We start from the raw sequence: 20,522 nt of genomic DNA, 5'->3' as shown, positions 1-20,522 counted from the left end.
ATCACCTGACTTCTTGTTTTTCAGTCCTTTTATTATTCCCCCGATTTCATCTTTGTTGGGTGGTTTTGAATCCAGTATTTTGTTCTTGGGTTTCTCAAATGTCAGAGTTTCTTCAGGTTTTTTACAGTTCAGAAGTTTCTGGAAATAATTTGCAAGGTGCTGACAATTCTCTTCATTTCCAGTGATTAGATTTCCTTTTTCATTTTTGATGCATAGAGTTAGTGGTTTGTATGTTGTTAATTGGCTCCTGAATGTTTGGTAGAAATTAAGTGTATTAACTTACATGAAATCTTCTAGTTCTTTAGTTGTTATCGTAGTATTTCCTTTTGCCTCTTATGATTTTGGATGATGTTTTCCTTTGTGCTTTGAATGCCTCCCAGTCTTCTGTCTTTTTTGTTGCATTCCATTTCTTCTATGTTTGAGCTCTTTTTTGTAGTGCTTTCTCGCAAACTTCATTCCATCACGGATGTTTCTTCTTTTTACTTTGTAAGATCATTTGTTCCGCGGCTTCTTTTATTGCTGTTGCCATGTCAGACCAACTGTGGCTTTGAATCCTGTTTATTCTGCTCTGGTATTCGTCCAAGATCCGCTGATTGAGCTTCAGGTCCTCTATTCTGTCCCTTCCAATTCTTGTTCCACAATTTTTCTCCTTTCTGGTGTTAGTTTCACCTTAACTTTTGTTAGGTAGTGGTCAGAGTCGAAGTTAGCCCCTCAGGCCACATGTACGTCTTGAATTTCCGTGGAATTGTCATAGCTGATTGCAACATGGACAATCTGGAATTCACCCAATAATTTGTTAGGTGATCTCCACTTTTTTTGTTTCTTGGGCTTTTTCTGGAACTTGGTGGACATGATATTCAAGTTGAATTTCTCACACAACTCTTATCAACCTCTTACCATTCATGTTTGTCTTGTTATGTGCCGTGAATTTTCCTGTGGTTCTTGAATGTTCGTTGCTTCCAATTTGAGCATTGAAGTCTCCTAGCAAAATTACAACATTTTTATCTGGAATATTTGCTATGATTTCTTCCAGGTCTTCCCAGATTTTTTCTACTTTCTCTGGATTTTGTTGGTTGCCCTTATTTATTGGTACATGAGTGTTTATCAGTGTATATTTCGTGTTTTTGAGAGTGTTGACATCCTTGGTAAGGTAGATTTGAATTAATTTTTTTTTTTTGCTAGTGGCTTTACGTCATACCGACACATATAGGTCTTATGGCGACGATGGGATAGGAAAGGCCTAGGAGTTGGAAGGAAGCGGCTGTGGCCTTAATTAAGGTACAGCCCCAGCATTTGCCCCTGGTGTGAAAATGGGAAACAACGGTAAACCATCCTTAGGGCTGCCGACAGTGGGATTCGAACCCACTATCCCCTGGATGCAAGCTCATAGCCACGCGCCTCTAACCGCATGGCCAGCTCGCCCGGTAGACTTGAATTCTGTTTATCTTGTCTGGCAGTGAATTGTGTACTACAAATGCTGTTCCAAACATCCAAAGACCTTTAGTGTTTTGTATTTTCTGTGCTGGTTTACCTTTATACAGGATGTAACAAAAATGTACGGTACAAATTGCAGGGCTCAGACGGTTAAGGCGCTGGCCTTCTAACCCCAACGTGGCAGGTTCGATCCTGGCTCAGTCCGGTGGTATTTGGAGGTGCTCAAATACAACAGCCCCGTGTCAGTAGATTTACTGGCATGTAAAAGAACTCCTGCGGGACTAAATTCCTGCACCTCGGCGTCTCCGAAGACCTTAAAAAAGTAGTTAGTGGGACGTAAAGCAAATAACATTATTATTACAAATTGCAGGACACATTCCTTACACACAGACAAAGAAATTATGTTACATGAACCTGGGTCCAGAAATGCTTTGTTTCCATGTACGCCTCATTGTCTCCAACTCATTAATCATGGGAAACACACAAGAACAGAACGTACCAGCATACCACATGCAACTCTTTCTCACAGGAGATGTTCAATATGCCCTCCGTGAACTTGGATACATGCTTGCCAAGGTCGTACTGATCGCTGGAACAGTTGATGTAAACCATAAACAAGCAATGAAGTCGCATGGCAACAGGGACATATAAAACAAAACAAAACACTGGCGGTACACCTACGATAATGACACCGTAACCAGACGTAACCAAGAGTGCATGTTCCCCATGATTCTAATGTTCTGTTCTTGTGTGTTTCCCATGATTAGAGTTGGAGACAATGAGGTGTAACATGGAAACAAAGCGTTTCCTTACCCATGTTCATATAACATAATTGCTTTGTCTACGTGTGAGGAATGTGTCCTGCAGTTTGTGCCATACATTTTTGTTACACTCTGTATATCCGATAGTGGTGCGTTTGTTATGTTCTCATCTCTGTATCTTGTTTCTTGTATAGCTAATATTTTCAGTTGTTGTTCATCCATTACGTTAGTTAATTCCATTTGCTTTCCTATTTTCAACATTGAATTTACATTCAGTGTCCCTATGAATGTTCTGTGTCTACATTCATGACTTGTCTTAGTGATTCCAAGACCCTCCGACTGGTCTTGAGCTGCGCAATGTTGCTGGGCCCCCGGATCCAAATGCCCAGCTTCGATGGCTTTGCCACCATGAGGATTTGAGTTAATCATTGCACCTTTCATGACTGATACTTGTTTATAGCTAGTGCTTCTAGAAATTTGCATTTCTCACTGCTATGACTTGGTTCGCTGAACAAAGAAGGTTTCCAGGATGCCCTTAACATGGGGAACAGATGCCCCCTACCGCCACTCCATGCTGTTGCTTGGTAGTTCTTTCGCCTTCTCCGCCGTTGGGACTCATGAACTTCACCCGTCTTCAAAACCGTTGCCTATCATTGGCAGAGTGCTCTTTTTTTTTTGCGGCACTCACTCGCCTTGTCACACTGCCGTCACTGGATTTATGTAGTATTTTTTAGCGACTCACGGAGTTTGATAGCTGCAGTCGCTTAAGTGCGACCAGTATCCAGTATTCGGGAGATAGTGGGTTCGAACCCCACTGTCGGCAGCCCTGAAGATGGTTTTCCGTGGTTTCCCATTTTCACACCAGGCAAATGCTGGGGCTGTACCTTAACTAAGGCCGCAGCTGCTTCCTTCCCATTCCTAGCCCCTTCCAGTCCCATTGTTGCCATAAGACCTGTCTGTGTTGGTGCGACGTAAAGCAACATGTTAAAAAATTTTTAGCGACTCTGGTGCCACTCATAGTCCCACCACATCCTGGTAGCAATGCTGGTATTGGTCCGGGACTGCTTATTCATCAGGTTTCCCTGCTTATATCACAGCTGCCCTTCTTATCTGGAGGGATGCCCACTATCCGCCACCCGTGGACCCGCCTGGCCGCAGTCAGCTCTGCGTCCCATATAATAATGGGCAGGTGTATTGAGTTCACTGTACATCTGTTTTTAAATCCAGCCTACTAAATTCTCTTAAGAAAAATAATATTTGAAATCATTTGATATATGCTTTTGACTAATATAGAGTTGTACTGACGCAAGTGGGATAAACTGATATAACTTGAAAATATTCTCTCACCCATGGGTAAATAATGCAAGCATCGAGCTTGGATTATTATTATCATTATATTATTATTATTATTATTATTATTATTATTATTATTATTATTATTATTATTATTATTATTATTATTATTATTATTATTATTATTACTTGTGATGTACATCCACTTATTAGTATCATTATTAGCTTACGATCACATTATTTGTGAGGTTATGTCATGAAACATTTGTTATATATAGATATTTATATGTTTAGTTAATGTAAGAGCCTGTATATAATTTATTATTACCGGTATATAAGATATGTAATCCACTACAGAATTGTGAAACTCACTGTAACATCCAGAATGGCACTCGGTGACGAGAACTCTGTAGAATATTCTGTACATTATATCTGGGCCTTAAGCACTCTAGAATTTACGAGAAATGTATCTTTCTAGAAGCCTGGCCAGACACATATACAGTATAAATAGGTGGTTTTGATGGTAGAGACGAGTTGTTGTTTAGTGAGAGTTATGGTTTAACAGGAGTATACTTGTGACCTCGTGCTGTGATTAGGCAGACATGCTAGTCAGCAGTCAGTTGTTTTAAGGTTATGATCTGCATGCAGCATGTGCTTAGTGGTAGGCATTTGTCAAAGATAGCAGTTGTCGATGTGTGTATTTTGTTTGTGACAACAGTTGATTAGGTTATTTGTATGTTTACGTAAAGGTAAGGTGAAACAAATAAGTGTACCAACTGACAGCATTTTGTGTGCGTCTTTGTGGATACATCGTTGGTGACCGTGGGACAGGACGTTAGATATTATGAGTGAATATGAGTGTAGCGCAAAATAGATCAAAATGCAAGTGATGCTAGAAAATATGTCGGTGAAACAGCTCAAAGACAAACTCATCAAGAGAAATCTCCCGATGAACGGGAAGAAGAAATCGCTGCAGATGCATTTACGGGTAGATCTTGCTGAAAAAGGAGAAGGTCCCTAAAAGTTTTCATCGAAGTTGACAAAGATCCAGACAAAACATCTGAAGATGAGGTAAATATTCCCAAAATGTATTCTAACTTAATGACCATGAGGCAAGCACTAAATGACAAAATTTCAGACGTCAATTCTGGCCTAACAGGACAGATTGCAGATCAAATTTCAAAAGTAAATGGCAAAATTTCAGCAGACATAAATGACAATCTTTCAGACAAAATTTCTCAAGCTAACTCAGTTCTTACTGGACAATTACAAGTATATACGCGGGTTTACAAAGTTAAACAGGGCCTAGAATTGAAAATTTCAACCGTAAATGACAACATTTTATCGCAAATTAGCAACGTCACCAATCGATTAATGCAGCAGATATCGGACATCAGGCCAAAACTGGGACAGGTTGACCAGATCCATAGTAGAGTAAGCCAGCTGGAAGGGGATATCTTGAACCTCAAGGAGGAGGTGGAAATCCAGGTTTCTGGCATAAAGCAACAGGTTGAGGGGAGAATTTCTACCATTGAGAAAATTTCGAAAGCCATATCTCTGCCGTCAAGGGAAATCTTGGGAGCCGTATTTCTGCTGTTGAAGGAAGGTTAGAAAACCGTTTTTTGGCCATCAAGGCAGATAAGGGAAAACATCCTTCACTCAGTAGAAGATAGATTAGCTCAAACAGGACATATCGCCACACCTCTAACCCCCTCAAATCTAACCGGCACTGAGCTCGATAGCTGCACCAGGCAAATGCTGGGGCTGTACCTTAATTAAGGCCACAGCTGCTTCCTTCCCACTCCTAGCTCTTACCTGTCCCATCATCGCCATAAGACCTATCCGTGTCGGTGCAACGTAAAGCAACTAGCAAAAAAATTAAAAAAAATAAAAATAAAATAAAATATATATATATATCTAACCGGCAATACAGTACACCTAGACCTGAGGGTGATTATAGAGAGCCTTCCAGAATTCCACGGGCGACTAGCTTCATCGAGGGATCGGTCAGTCTGTTAGAAAGGACTAATCTACCAGAGGACTTCTTCGTGCAACTCATCACACTGCGATTAAAGGGGCAAGCCGTGCAACTCATCGCACTGCGATTAAAGGGGCAAGCCACTACTTGGTGGAATAACTTGAAGGGTCTAAATTTAAACTGGACGGACTTAAAAGGGAATTCCTCACTAGGTTTAATTCCGAAGGGGTGAAGAGCTCCGTGAAAAGGAAGCTACTAACTGAGGCACAACCCACTGACATGAGAGCTAGCGCCTTTGTCCTACAGAGGTACCAACTCTTCAAGCATCTGCTCCTGGATGGAAGCGAAAACGAGATCTTGCCAGACATCACAGAGCTACTCCACGATAAGATTCGACCCCTAGTGAAAATATCACAACCGAGATCCTTTGATGATCTACACAGAATCATCACCCAGCCAGAGTAGGAACACAAGAGCAAAGCTGCGGAAGAGACCAGTGCAGTTAGGAAATGTTGAAGAGCGGGACACCTGAAGAACAAGTGCCCAGCCTTGATGTCAGAAAACTAGGTCCGGCCCATTCTGGATTGAGGGGGCATGGAACTGGGAAGAGGAATGCGCCTCAAGACACGACAGATAAGCAACCCTGGTCAAGTGGGAGAAGGATTGGTCAAATTGTTAGTAGAACAGTCCAACCCTGCCCTGCTATCATCTTAAGGATAGGCAACGAGAATTTTTCAGCCATACTTGACAGCCGAGCAAGCCATTCATTTGTCAACGGGACTTTCGCGAGATTACTACTGCCTATGAAGTCTCACCATCTTGGAAGAGTAGTGGGAGCTGCGGACGGTGTAACCTATTCCATCCAAGAACAGACTAACCTAACTGCTAACTGTATGAGCATGCCTGTTGTAATTGACGTTGCAGTGATTCAGAACCTGATACCTGACATCATAGTAGGTCATGACTCTCTGCTGGAATACAGGGTGATCCTAAACTATGCAGCTCATGAAGTATTTTTGGGAAAAGACATCTGAGGGTCGCTTGGCACGATGGAAATCTCCGGACTAGCAAGGATACGGAAATCGATGTAGACCTTGGAGATATCCAGTTATCACATCATCGTCCGAGTGAAGAAGAGGAGCTGAGACACACCTTACAGGACTTTTCTGAAGTCGTCACCAATAAAATAGGACGGACCAGGCGAGTTGGCTGTGCGGTTAGGGGCACGCGGCTGTGAGCTTGCATCCGGGAGGTAGTGGGTTCGAATCCCACTGTGGTTTCCCATTTTCACACCAGGCAAACGCTGGGGCTGTACCTTAATTAAGGCCACGGCCGCTTCCTTCCAACTCCTAGGCCTTTCCTATCACATTGTCACCACAAGACCTATCTGTGTCGGTGCAACTGTTTTAAGGTTGTGAGCTCCATGTGGCATGTGCTTAGTGGTAGGCATTTGTCAAAGATGCCGGTTATGTGTATGTTTATATGAAGTTAAGGTGAAATAAATAAGTGCACCAACTGACAGCATTTTGTGTGCATCATTGTGGATACAACAGTACAAATCAGTATAATCAAGTAAAACTCTAAGTACATCAAAGTGAAACATGGAAATCTAGGGATAAAACTAATTGGGGATATTTTTTAGGACCGCAATGTAGCATACTTGCATTTTGCCTGATATCAACCCATTATCACAGCATGAATGTTTTTAATTGCTTATTCCATCTCCTACCCCCCCTGTGGGTAGGGGACACAGACAAAGAATACACCCACGGTATCCCCTGCCTGTCGTAAGAGGCGACTAAAAGGGACGATCAAGGGATGACTGCAGTAGAACCATGAAACTACGTGTGATTAGTACCGCCACGCAGGGAACACCATGGGGCGCTTTTACTTGCGCGTAGTACCACTATGTTACTTACAGAATATATTTGTGATTAGTAGTAAAAGAGCACGATGGTTTTTACAGTACCTGTGATTAGTAGCACTATCTGAGCGACAGCATGGGATGATGGAACTCATGGTTATGGCTTGCCTATGATTAGTATCCACTATATGAGGAACACCACGGGATAGTGCGAGTCCCTGTGGTTAGTATACTTATATGATGAACACCATAGGTTTGCGTTGCCTGTAAATGGCGTTGTAATGTGCGACACACCGTAGGTCTGTATTATATGTGCAAATTTCGTCAGTAGTACCGTAATGTGTGGAATACCGCGAGTCTAAGCTACTTTTTATTAGTACCGCAACATGACAAATAGCATGGTTATACTTTTCTAGAGATACGTACCATTATGAGGGGCCAATGACATGGACTTTGGACCCCTTTCGATAACGAGCATCATCGTTTCAGTATTGTGCTATAGAAGCAGTCCCTTGGTCAGTAATACTATTATTTTACACCAGCTTCTGTGCATGTGAGGCACTGTGGGTCGGTTCCACTGATTGTTGTAAATTCATATCCGTCCGTCCGTCCGTTCGTCCGTCCCTCCCTCCATCCATCGTCAAAATTTCATGTTTGATCCATATTGAATAGAGATTACAAAACAAAATAGTACCGGTTTCAACAACATGGACGTCATCATCAGCCAAATGGGGTCGTATACAAAGATGCACTTTAAAGTTAAAACACATAAAATTGGCCCTCATAATTAAAACTATCTATAACAAGTTAAAATATAAAGCATATTTATGCTAAATGTCCGGGTTTGAATATATAATTAGTACAAGATTGACACTAATAAAATAAAAACTGAAGTTCGTAAGCCTCGTAGAAATAAGTTCGAAGTCATTGGCAGTTTTAAATTTTTTTAGATTAGGGTGCTTTGTACAACATTGGCATCAACGTATGTAGAGAAATGTATGCTAGGTGTGATGCAGTAATGTTAAATACGTTGAAAGAAGTGGATGATGTTCCTCTGGAAGCGTAAAAACAATACTAAGTCAGTAGATAATACATATAAAAGCCATCTTCGTAAGTACAATGTTATGTCGTCCTCTTACACTCAACTCCACAGTACATACAACCAGTCAACCAAAAGGCCTGCATTGGATCGAGAATATTTTAACTTCTTCAACATACAGTTCTGGTCACAAGATCCACTCGCTCCAAAGAAATATGACATAACATCGTACTTACGAAGATGGCTTTTATATGTATTATCTACTGACTTGGTATTGTTTTTACGCTCCCGGAGGAACAGGAACAGTACCAACATCATCATCATAGTCATCATCATCATCATCATTTATGCCTGACAATTGACACAATTAAAATCACACCATCTATTCACCATCATTATAACAAGAAGTTTTCCTGACTACAATGTTGGTATTGGGTTCAAACTATTGGGTCCCTGTTACTGTGAGGCAGTTCATTTACCGTTATCAAATACAGTGAGTTTCTCTCATTGGTTGGCTGGCAGGCGCGCCCAACTTATCTGCCTCCCGTTGACTCATCACTTCCCATTACACAGTGCAGTGACAGCAAGGGAATGCCCGCACTTCGCAGTTTAGGTCCTTGCTTAGAACGTGTATTTAGTGTCGCTCCAACTGTTCTCGAGTTGTGAACTGTTACTTCAGGGTATAATTCTCATAATGCCTCCACATGTTTACACAGTAGAGAAAAGGGTGTTAATGTACGATAATTATGTGAAAACTGAGTCTTGCAGGGAAGTCATTAGGTGGTTTGTAACACAATTTCCAGGTGTACACCCTCCACATAGAGAGACCATGCAGAAACTCTTAAACAAATCGAGAGGAACTGGTTCTTTACTCGATAAGAAGCGAAGTGTTAAAGAAGTTGTACTTAACAAGGAAAAAGTAAATTAAATTGCAGAAAGGTTAAAACATACACCTACAAAATCCCTAAGATGATTTGGACAAAAAGCCAGGGTTTCGAAGAGCTCAGCATGGCGGGCTATGAAAATTTCCTACACCTTCTATCATGAAGTACGAGCTTATTTTCTTAATTCTTAATTACCAATTTTCTTATTCTTATTTTCTGAATTTTAATTGTTATCTCATGTCATGCACAGATAAAGTGAGAGGAGTGCTGTCCTTGTTGCTACGCCGCGGAGCAGGGGGCAATGAGTCAATGGGAAGCAGATAAGTTGGGCGCGCCTGCTGGCCAACCAATGAGAGAATCACACTGTAGTAGTGTTGTTTTATTTCTGTAAAATTATCATTGCTACAGTGAGCAATTTGGCCGTGCGGTTAGGGTTGCGTAGCTGTGAGCTTTCATTCAGGAGATAGTGGGTTCAAACACCACTGTCAGCAGCCCTGAAGGTGGTTTTACATGGTTTCCCATTTTCACACCAAGCAAATGTTGGGGCTGTACCTTAATTAAATCCACGACTGCTTCCTTCCCACTCCTAGCCTTTTCCTGACCCATCGTCACCGTAAGCCCTTTCTGTGTCGGTGCCACATTAAAAAAAAAAAAGAATCATTGCATAATGGATGTCAACATTGAACAATTTCTCCTTGTTATTTTTGTTTCAGTTTGATACTGCTCTACATGTCACACTGGGGAGGTATTAAAGACAATGGGGTGGTACATAGTGCCTTATTTAAAATTTCTCTTTGACTATGTCATAAATAATAGTGTAATACCAAAGGAATGGAAGGAATCTATAATAATACCAATTTATAAAGGAAAGGCTACTTAAAGGATGCAACAAAGAATTAAAAGAAAAAAGTTACTTGAGTATGGTTCGTCCATTATTGGAATATGCAAACAGTGTTTGGGATCCTCACCAAGAATACCTAATAAAAGAAATAGATAGTGTGCAGAGGAAAGCAGCAAGATTTGTAACAGGGGATTTCAGGAGAAAGAGTAGTGTATCAGAAATGTTAAAGGAACTTGGGTGGGAAACTTTAAGTAAGAGAAGGGAGAAAACTAGACTTACAGGATTATATAGAGCCTATACAGGAGAAGAAGCATGGGGAGATATCCGTGAGAGGCTTCAGTTGGAAAATAATTATATCGGCAGGACTGACCACAAATATAAAATTAGAAGGAATTTTAGCAGAAGCGATTGGGGTAAATTTTCATTCATTGGGAAGGGTGTGAAGGAGTGGAACAGTTTACCAGGGATAGTGTTTGATCCTTTTCCAAAATCTGTACAGATATTCAAGAAGAGAATAAACAGCAACAGAGAAAATAAATGAAGTGTTAGAGGGCATTCGACCGGTGCAGGTTATTGTAAATAAAAAAAAAATGTGTGTGAATAAATTAATTCCATCCCCTGGTCTAAGGAGTTTGGACAGCCAAAGTAGGGGACTGCCTGTAGGGGTGAAGTACAGTGGGGACTTCGAGGGCCCTGGGACCGCTACGGTAGCTGTGAAGGCCCTTCAGGAACTCTGAAAAGTGGTGGCAAAAGGGGCTCTGGTTAAGACGCAGCAGGTCGTTATGCTACTTAGGATCCAGAACGGGTAAAAAAAAAATAGTAAATAAATAAATGCAATGTAAATATTAATGTTATACCAGTTTTATAGTATCATTTGAAGCAATTCCACATACTGTATATCAGTTGACTATATTTGTAAGTAGTACAGGAGATATTATAATTAGAATTTTGTAAACAATATAAATTTATTAAGGATGAGCTGTGTGTTTAATAGAAAACATTGTTAGCGTAAATTGTATAATATTGTATTATAGGAAAAATTTTCTTCTCTTGTTAATTTAATATTTAGTGCTTGACAATAATGTATTTTAGTGTACCATTTGCCACTGAGGTAGACACCTCATTTGCAAATAAAGAGATTTTGATTTGATATAGTGGTAACCTTTTAATTTCTACGTAACTAGTGCATCCTACATCTGCTCTTATCTGTTTGATGTTTTCATGCCTTGGCTTACACTTACTGTTCTTACCCCCTTATACCTCCCCCACAAAACAATTCAACAAGTTCTGATCTCTTTTTTTTTTTTTTTTTTTTGTCAGATTTATCCGAATTGTTCTTTCACCAACTTGATTTATAGTTTCTTCGTTTGTGATATGATCTACCTATCATACCTTCAGAATTCTTTTGTAACACCACACTTCAAGACTTACATTTCCTTTCTTCTGTGCCAATTATTGTCCATATTTTACTTCTGCACTGTTGCCATGCTTCATGGAAAATTCTTCAGAAACATCTGCATAATATGCTCATCTTTGAAAGGGGAAGACTACTTAAGAAATGCCTTCCTTGCTTGGGCTAGCATACGTTTTACGTTCTTATTTTTGTCATCATTGGTTTAGTCTGACTCGGCTGAACGGTCAGCGTACTGGTCTTCGGTTCAGAGGGTCCCGGGTTCGATTCCCGGCCAGGTCGGGGATTTTAACCTTAATTGGTTAATTCCAATGGCACGGGGGCTGGGTGTATGTGTTGTCTCCATCATTTCATCCTCATCACGACGCGCAGGTCGCCTACAAGCATCAAATAGAAAGACCTCCACTTGGCGAGCCGAACCCCTCCTGGGATATCCCGGTACTAAAAGCCATACGACATTTCATCCTACTAAGGAACAGTATTCATATATTTTCTATAAGACCTAATTTTATAAGTATTTAATGGTTCGTGAAACCAATAACATTATTATTACTTCATTTCCTAATTATATATTCCTGCATTACTTAAATTTAATGCGTTTCACTGCTTTTGATTTGGATTTGTTTATTATTACCGAGTGCTTGTTCTTGTAGACTGTGTCCATACCATTCAACATTTTCTTCAGATCACCTGCAGACTGATAAAATTACGATATCATTGGCAAGTCATAGGGCTTTGATTTCTTCTTACATAGTGATTCCTTTTCCATATTTCTCTTTGATCTCCTTTACCATGTGTTCTGTATAAACATTGAAAAGGAGGGGAGCAACAAACTGTAACCATGCCTCACCACTTTCTGGATAGGTCTTCTCTTTTACATACCTCAGTTCTTATTAATGCAAATTGATTTAAAAAAATACAGATTGTATATAACCCTGTTTTCTTGGTTTAAAAATAAATCCCAATCACTACTCAGAAACTCAATGTTATCAAAGGCCATTTTGAGATCTACAAATGCCATTTGATGCTCTAAGATCAGATATAAAGATAGTATTACTTCGAGAGTTCATAAATTTCTGCCAAAGCAGGGCTGATCTTCTCCCAACTCTGTTTCAATTCGTCTTTCTCCTGAATTATTATTATTATTATTATTATTATTATTATTATTATTATTATTATTATTATTATTATTATTATTATTATTATTATTATTATTGTGCTATATTAACTAGAACTGATTGACAGTTCAACTTTATTAACTAAATATCCTGCCTTTTATAAACTTTATTGAAGACATGTTCTTGTGTGTGCTTTTTAATGTTTAAAAAAATAAAGTATATTTCTTTTGATGCATCTTTCTTTCTCTATTTTTTTTTAAATTCAGTCGATGTGTTCTTTAGAGTACTTTTATGTATATTTTGCACAATTCATTCCTGTTCTGAAACATTATGTATTTTGTACAGAGTTGAAAACTTCAAGAGTTCGACAGTATTTCTTATGGCAGAGAGGTGCCCTTTGAAATTTGCAATATGGATGGTATATGAATGAAACTGGAAGACCTGGAAACGTCTGCCAGTTGGAGAGGAGGTTTGGATTCATCTCGGTTTTTAGATCAGAAGAAATATCTAGGTGAGTAACTGATTGAGGAAATACTTTTTCTTTTTATCGTTACCCTGCCAGATAGTGATGTCATACATTTTAAACACAATACACATGCATTTATTAGATGCTTAAAATAGTATACTTATAAGTTGCAGTGGAAATATTCAGTGAAATTTATATATAGAAAGAACTCCTGTGCTCATAATTCAGCTGTCTCCAATGTAAGTTAAATGGGTTCAGTTCCATTGAAATGGTATTGTACTTGTGTATAAAATTGTGAGAAATAATAGGTAGTAGTACTATGCCTACGTTTCTAACTCTCACTCATCCAGAAATGGCTATAAGAAAATTTATCTTCTAAAACTATATCTAGTTGTAAACATTCTAACAATGTTATATAATTGGAGATCACCAGTTATTCATTGTCTCATATATTTTAATGCCATTCAGCTGACTATATCAGTCCAGGAAGAAAATATTTGGGAGAGACACATTCTGCATTTTATATATACTGGGCGAGTTGGCCGTGTGGTTATGGGCGCGCGGCTGTGAGCTTGCATCCGGGAGATAGTGGGTTCGAATCCCACTGTCGGCAGCCCTGAAGATGGTTTTCCGTGGTTCCCATTTTCACACCAGGCAAATACTGGGGCTGTACCTTAATTAAGGCCACAGCCGCTTCCTTCCAACTCCTAGGCCTATCCTATCCCATCATCGCCATAAGACCTATCTGTGTCGGTGCGATGTAAAGCCACTAGCAGGGGAAAAAAAAAAAAATAGCATTTTATATGAAATTGAAATCTTAGAATATTGGCTATCTCTGCCTTCGAAATTAGTAATTTTGATGCTAAATGAATTGTAAATAAGAAATTGATCACAATATGTGACTGCGTCCATCCACTGCCAGGATTATGATAATCATTTTAAGTTGTTGTATAAGTAACTATTTAAAATGTGGGTTTCATTACTATGATATACATACAATGTCCTAAGTATCTGTAGGAGATCATCCACCTTTATCTTAAAAAGAAATCAAACCCTAATGGCAGTACAGCCCTTACGGGCCTTGGCCTACCAAGTGACTGCTGTTCAGCTTGAAGGCCTGCAGAGTATTAAGTGACGTGTGGCCAGCAAGATTAATCTTCTCAGCCATTACTCTCGGCTCTTTGGAATGGACTTACCAAAAAAAAAAAATATATATCAGAAAGAAAATCTGCTCTACCTTATTTATGCATACCAAGTGTTAGGTGTTGTAATGAAGCTACATCAGAATAAAGGTAACGTGCTGGCTGGCGAAGCCTTCGCGCATTTCCAGGATGATGACAAATGATTCCATTGTGAAGTCTAATGGATACATCCAATATGCCATATTACCTGACTTAAAATAAATAAAACTAAATCAGTGAAGTAGAATGTGTAATGTAGCAATATGGCATTACAGTGGATGCCCTCTTAAATGGCCTCGGATTAACTGGCCAACCCAGTGATTAATATTGCTTCTACTTTTCCATGGTTTAGAGTACCCACGCTGTCTTCCACCCAGTCATGCTCACAGGCATGTTGCAACTTGTTTCACACTGCTTATCGCTTACTATAGCGCATGCCATTTTTTTATTAAGTGTGTTAATGTAAGTGCAGTAAGCAGGTGTATTATTTTAGTAATTTTTTTTACAGTGTGCTTTACATTTCTCCAACACAGATAGGTCTTATGGCAACATAAGAAAGGGCTAGGAGTGGAATGGAAGAGACCATGGCCTTAATTGAGATACGGCCCCAGTATTTGCCTGGTGTGAAAATGGGAGACCACGGAAAACCATCTTTAGGGCCGCCGACAGTGGGGTTCGAACCCATTAACTCCCGAATGGAAGCTCACAGCTGCGCGACCCTTACTGCACAGCCACTTGCTCGTTGTTATTTTAGTGAATGTAGAATGAGTGCTGTAAAAAGAAAACAGAATGTTTAACAGTCCAGCAAGAACTTTGTTTGTTAAAACATTTAGATAAAGGTGAATCTGTTCAGTTAATTTGTAATGAATTATGAACTATATATAGATAAAAAGGAAATGCTACTTGAATATTGTGGTCTTTAATTACCCATTGTTTGCTTATTGATAAGGTAAACAAATAACACGTACATACATTTCGCATTTCAGCATTCAGTTTGCTGTCTGTGAATTTACTAACTCCTCAACAATCCTCTATTTGTAACTGGCTCTGTGGCTTCATTTAGTTCCATACCTCTTACCTTTAAATCATTAGGAACTGAGTCTGACCAGCATCGTCTTGATCTCGCTCTACATCTCGTACCCTCCATGACCGAGTCCATTATTCTCCTAGGTAAATCCTGCTCCTCCATTTGCCTCATATTAACCCAAAACTGAAGCCGGTTTTTGAGTGCCACTTCATCCATCGAGAAGATTCCAGAAAAACATGTTCGGTCATACTTTTCTAGAAGCCTGGCCAGGCAATGTATATAAAGAGGCAGTCGTGGGAGACGGTGTAGAGTTGTTACTTGACTTGTTAGTGAAAGTCGTTATTCGAGTGTGTGAACTCATGTTGTGATTTTGTTGTGTTGGTAATCGGTTGACATGCTAATGTAGCAGTCAAGTGTTTGTCAAGATGGTGGTTCATTAATGTGTGTGTATAATTTGTAACTAAAATAGTGTACACAATTGACAGCATCCCGTGTGTGCATCTTTGTGATTACGATAACTGGCGACCGTGTGTGGCAGGACGTGAGAATAATTTTTGATAGTGAATAAGAGTGTAATGGGAATCGGAACAAAATGCAAGTGATACTGGAAAAGATGTCTGTACAATATCTTCAAGATGAACTCGTAAAATGAAATCTTCCGACGAACGGCAATAAGAAATCATCGAAGACATGGCTACAAGAAGACCTCATTAAAAACTCTGAAGATCCCGAAAGGTTTTTTATCGAGGTGGACGAGCAACCGGACTCATCATCGGAATATGAGGTAAATATAACCAAAAGATGTTCCAACTTAATGAGCATGATACAGACACTCAATTCCACCTTGACAGAACAAATTTTGAAAGTAAATGACAAAATCTCAGACATTGATTCACAAAGTTAATTCAACCTTAACAGAACAGATTTCCGATAACATTTCGAAAGTGAATGACAAAATTTCAGATGTCAATTCCACCTTTACAGAACAGATTTCCAAACAAATTTTGAAGGTAAGTGACAAGATTTCTAAAGCGAATACAGTTTTAACTAGACAAATGCCGTTTTTACGTGAATAAACCCTGCAAATTAAAAAAAATAAATAATTGAGGCTCGAAATTGGGGTGCGGGTTTTATTTGCATCAAGGTTGGCAACAAGCTCCAGGCTCGCATAGTTTTTTGATATTGAGTGTACAGTTATGCTTTGTGTAACTGCAGATGGAAGAAAACTCCCAATGTGTCATATTTAAATGGAAAACAATTCCGACTTTTAATTCTAAACTGCCTTTACATTACAAAATAGCATTTTACAGTGTGATTCAAAATTTCTCCGCGTCACGATAGAACGCGTCTTCCGGAACGTGCAGGGGTAGCTTTCCGCACTTACACTCACTTCGGGGTGTCTATAGTCTGCTTCATAGTTGAAGTTAGAGTGAAATAGTAATTCTTTTGTATTCAGCGTTTAAAGGAATGCTACAATATCAAAGAGGCTTATTCCTCTACATACGGAGGTTTCAGATCGCCCATAGTACAGGCACTTCCCTGAAGGGGAAAACATCATTACAAAATAATACAAGCTCTCAAAGAGAAGCTAAAACGTTACAAGTTTACAATGGATACATGTTAATAAAAGGCATTTTCTAATACCTCAGGCCTATCCCATACGTTGACATTCCAAGAAAAGAAACGAAGTCCTACTCTCTTACCTTCACGCTTCGTGACCGGGGACAAAGGGCCAGGGAAAAGAGCAAAGAGCTCACAGCTCAGGTGCCAGCAGGCAATTCGCACCAGGCAGACAAACCACCGCAAACAGCGGCCAAGGTCAAGTCTGACACAACTCCCCCAGAGGAGCGAGGAGGAAGGGGAAGGACCGTGAAGCGAAGAGAGGGGGGACCTCGATCCAAAGGGCGGCGCTTCAGAGCGAGAACATTCTCAATTTCTCTGAAGCCATGTGGGGGAACACAAGGGCAAAGATATATTATTTTAAGGGGAAGCCCATAGCAAAATAAAGAATACATTTAAAATACATCCAACAAGTTCACACCACACAAGACAGCTTGCAAGCATCATAAGGCACATGGAACAAACGAACGATGGCAGGGGAGAGTAAAAGTTTTTCATGGCATAATAATAATAATAATAATAATAATAATAATAATAATAATAATAATAATAGTTGTTATTATTTACATAGTTACATAGTACGGACTTCATTTGGTATAAATTGTGGTCGTATAATTTATTATTTGTTTGTTTTATGATCTGTCTTGTGTAACAAAACATGTGAATTTATGTCATGATACGTCTGTTGTATGTAGATCTACCTCTCGCAGTTCTGTATTCCCAACCTGACATTAAGTTCTCTTAGGTTTCTTCCCTACTGACATCACTTTAGTCATGAAATGCTGATTTTCATATCAGTGTACTTTCAAGCTTTTCAGTCTGTCGAAAGCATTAACTATAACATGTATTATACCGTAACATGTACAAAATGAAAATATACACACTAATAAACAAAGAATGACAGGTTTTGTTCTACAAGAACATCCCCAGATTCTGTCTAATTACTTTAAATCCTGCACATAAAGTACGGTATATGTACAATAGTTTTTACGTTGCATAAACTTGGCAGTGATTGAGAGTTGGTGATATTATGAACAAGTAATAACAAACAATGATCGTGGTAGTCCTCTGTCACCTTATAGAAATGATTCTGTACTTATCTAAGTTAATAATCAATCATCCATTACCTTCAGCAACTGTATTTGGACTGGTTTTCAGTGATTGGAGTTTTTTTGGATTTGTAATTTGCCTGATTGGCTGAATAATTTGTTAAGAAATAAGCCTTATTTTCCAGTGTCGACTTAATGTGACTTTAAAGCTTTTCAGTCTGTTGAAAACACTGTTTATAACACATATATCACTATAATATATGTGTAAAAAAAGTATGTACGCACTAATAAACAAAGAATGACATGTTTCGTTCTACAAGAACATCCTCTGATTCTATCCAATCACTTAAATCATGTGCATATATGTATAATATTGTTTACATTGTGTAAACTTGTCAATGATTGAGAGTGGGTGATATTATGAACAATTACAAACAATGATTGTTGTAGTCCTCTACTGTCACCTTATTTCCAAACGCAGTTGCTGAAGGTAATGGGCGATTGATTAGCAGCGTAGATAAGTACAGAAACATTTCTACAGTAGAAGACAACTACAATAATTGTTTGTTATTACTTGTTTTTTTTTTTTTTTTTTGCTAGGGGCTTTACGTCGCGCCGACACAGATAGGTCTTATGGCGACGATGGGATAGGAAAGGCCTAGGAGTTGGAAGGAAGCGGCCGTGGCCTTAATTAAGGTACAGCCCCAGCATTTGCTTGGTGTGAAAATGGGAAACCACGGAAAACCATTTTCAGGGCTGCCGATAGTGGGATTCGAACCTACTATCTCCCGGATGCAAGCTCACAGCCGCGCGCCTCTACGCGCACGGCCAACTCGCCCGGTTTACTTGTTTGTAATATCACCAACTCTCAATCATTGATTAGTTTACACAACATGAACAACCTTCTTCCTAGCGTTATCCTTGTACTGTGGCGAGGTCCGCTCGGTAGCATATCCGTCTCCATTTGGCCTGATCCAAGGCATTCCCATGGGTGACGCCCACATACTCCATGTCTTCCCTGATGCGATCCATCCACTGCTCCTTGGGTCTACCACGCGGTTTCCATCCACCAAGGTCAGTGCGCATGACTGTCATTGCCACAGAGTCATCATTGCTGTGTACAATGTGGCCATACCTTCTAAGCCTGGCTTCCTGCAGTTTCGCCCCTGTTGGCATAACTCCCATCCTTCATCGAACATCATTGTTCATGGCATGGTCAAATTGCGGTAGTCCAAGGCACCACTGAGGCATTCGCATTTCCATCACATGCATAACCTGCTTATGGTTTGCAGTTGCTGACCAACATTCTGACCCTTGCAACTGGGCATGCACTACAGTTCTGTAGGTCTTTGACTTAAGACGTAGGGACATCCGTTGATCACACAAGACCCCAAGCACTTGCCTCCACTTCATCCAACTGATTCACGAGCATCCAGAACACTGCCGCCATCATTGCATATAAGGGAGCCGAGGTACTTGAAGTGTTCCAGTTTCTTCAGATCTTCTCCACCGATGCAACGTAAACAATATTGTACATACAGTATATGGGCATGATTTAAAGTGATTTGATAGAATCTGAGGATGTTCTTGTAGAACGAAACGTGCCGTTCTTTGTATATTATTGTGCTTATTTGCTTTTTTACAAGTATTTTATAGTGTTGTGTGTTATAGTTAGTGTTTTCAACAGACTGAATAGCTATACAGTTACACTATCTAAGTCAACACTGGAAAATATGGTTTCTTCCTTAACAAATTTTCATATCATACTCGCTGCTCTTATTTTCAGGTTCAGGCTTTCAGTGCACTTTGCCGTTAAGACCAAGTTGCCGGCATAGTTGAAACTGCTTACTACAATTCCACCTAACTGAATTCTTCCCTGCCACTTAATACATTTCATGAAAACTACGAACAACATTGGTGAAAGATTACAGCCTTTTCTAAGCCCTGAAAGTACCTTGAACAAGAACTCATTCTACCATCGTAGACCTGCCAGCACGAGCTGAGAAGTACTATCTTTATCTGCTGCAGATGATCGTACATTTTCTGTGTGATCTTTAATCTCTTTTGGTTCAACTGTTGTATTTTCATCATCCAGGATTACTTTTGGTCTTCTGGGAAGATCCTGCAATTCCAATTCAAAATCTGTAACTTACTGAATAATGCCATCAGGATCATAATACAAACCTCGCTGCTCCTTTACTCCGGAATCACGTAGACAATTTCCAGGATGAGTTGAGGGATAAAACATTTGTGTGGCTTCAGAGTAATTCTTCAAGATGTATCTTGCATCCTTAACATCATAAGGAAAAGGCTTCGTTCAAGCCTCCTTTGTGGCTTTAACAGATCAGAAGTTAGATAAATGTTATTATAGCAAATCTTTGTTTCATTGGTTCCATGGACGCTATCACACTCCATGCATGTGTGCCCCTTTAGAGAAATTTTTGTAAGACTACCGTTTTATGTCTGATTGCATATTTTAGAAGAGCATTGGATGGTTGAGATTGGGTTTAGAGGGGCAACCATCACTGTATATTATAATAGGTCCATCAGTTTTAT

At 39.6% G+C, this 20,522-nt stretch overlaps 1 protein-coding gene across 6 annotated transcripts in view; it reads left to right on the top strand.

The window, feature by feature from the left end:
- Positions 1–20,522, top strand: part of LOC136864441 (sarcolemmal membrane-associated protein) — a 700,905-nt gene that overhangs the window by 188,638 nt on the left and 491,745 nt on the right. For all 6 annotated transcript variants that reach the window (XR_010859312.2, XM_067141439.2, XM_067141440.2 and 3 more), the window contains one exon: positions 12,969–13,134. The gene's annotated coding sequence lies outside the window, so the exon portion shown is untranslated. The remainder of the gene's footprint in view (positions 1–12,968; positions 13,135–20,522) is intronic.

The sequence above is a fragment of the Anabrus simplex genome, chromosome 2 (genome assembly GCF_040414725.1).
Source record: "Anabrus simplex isolate iqAnaSimp1 chromosome 2, ASM4041472v1, whole genome shotgun sequence".
NCBI classification, from domain to species: domain Eukaryota; kingdom Metazoa; phylum Arthropoda; class Insecta; order Orthoptera; family Tettigoniidae; genus Anabrus; species Anabrus simplex.
This window is presented reverse-complemented; position numbering and strand designations above follow the sequence as displayed.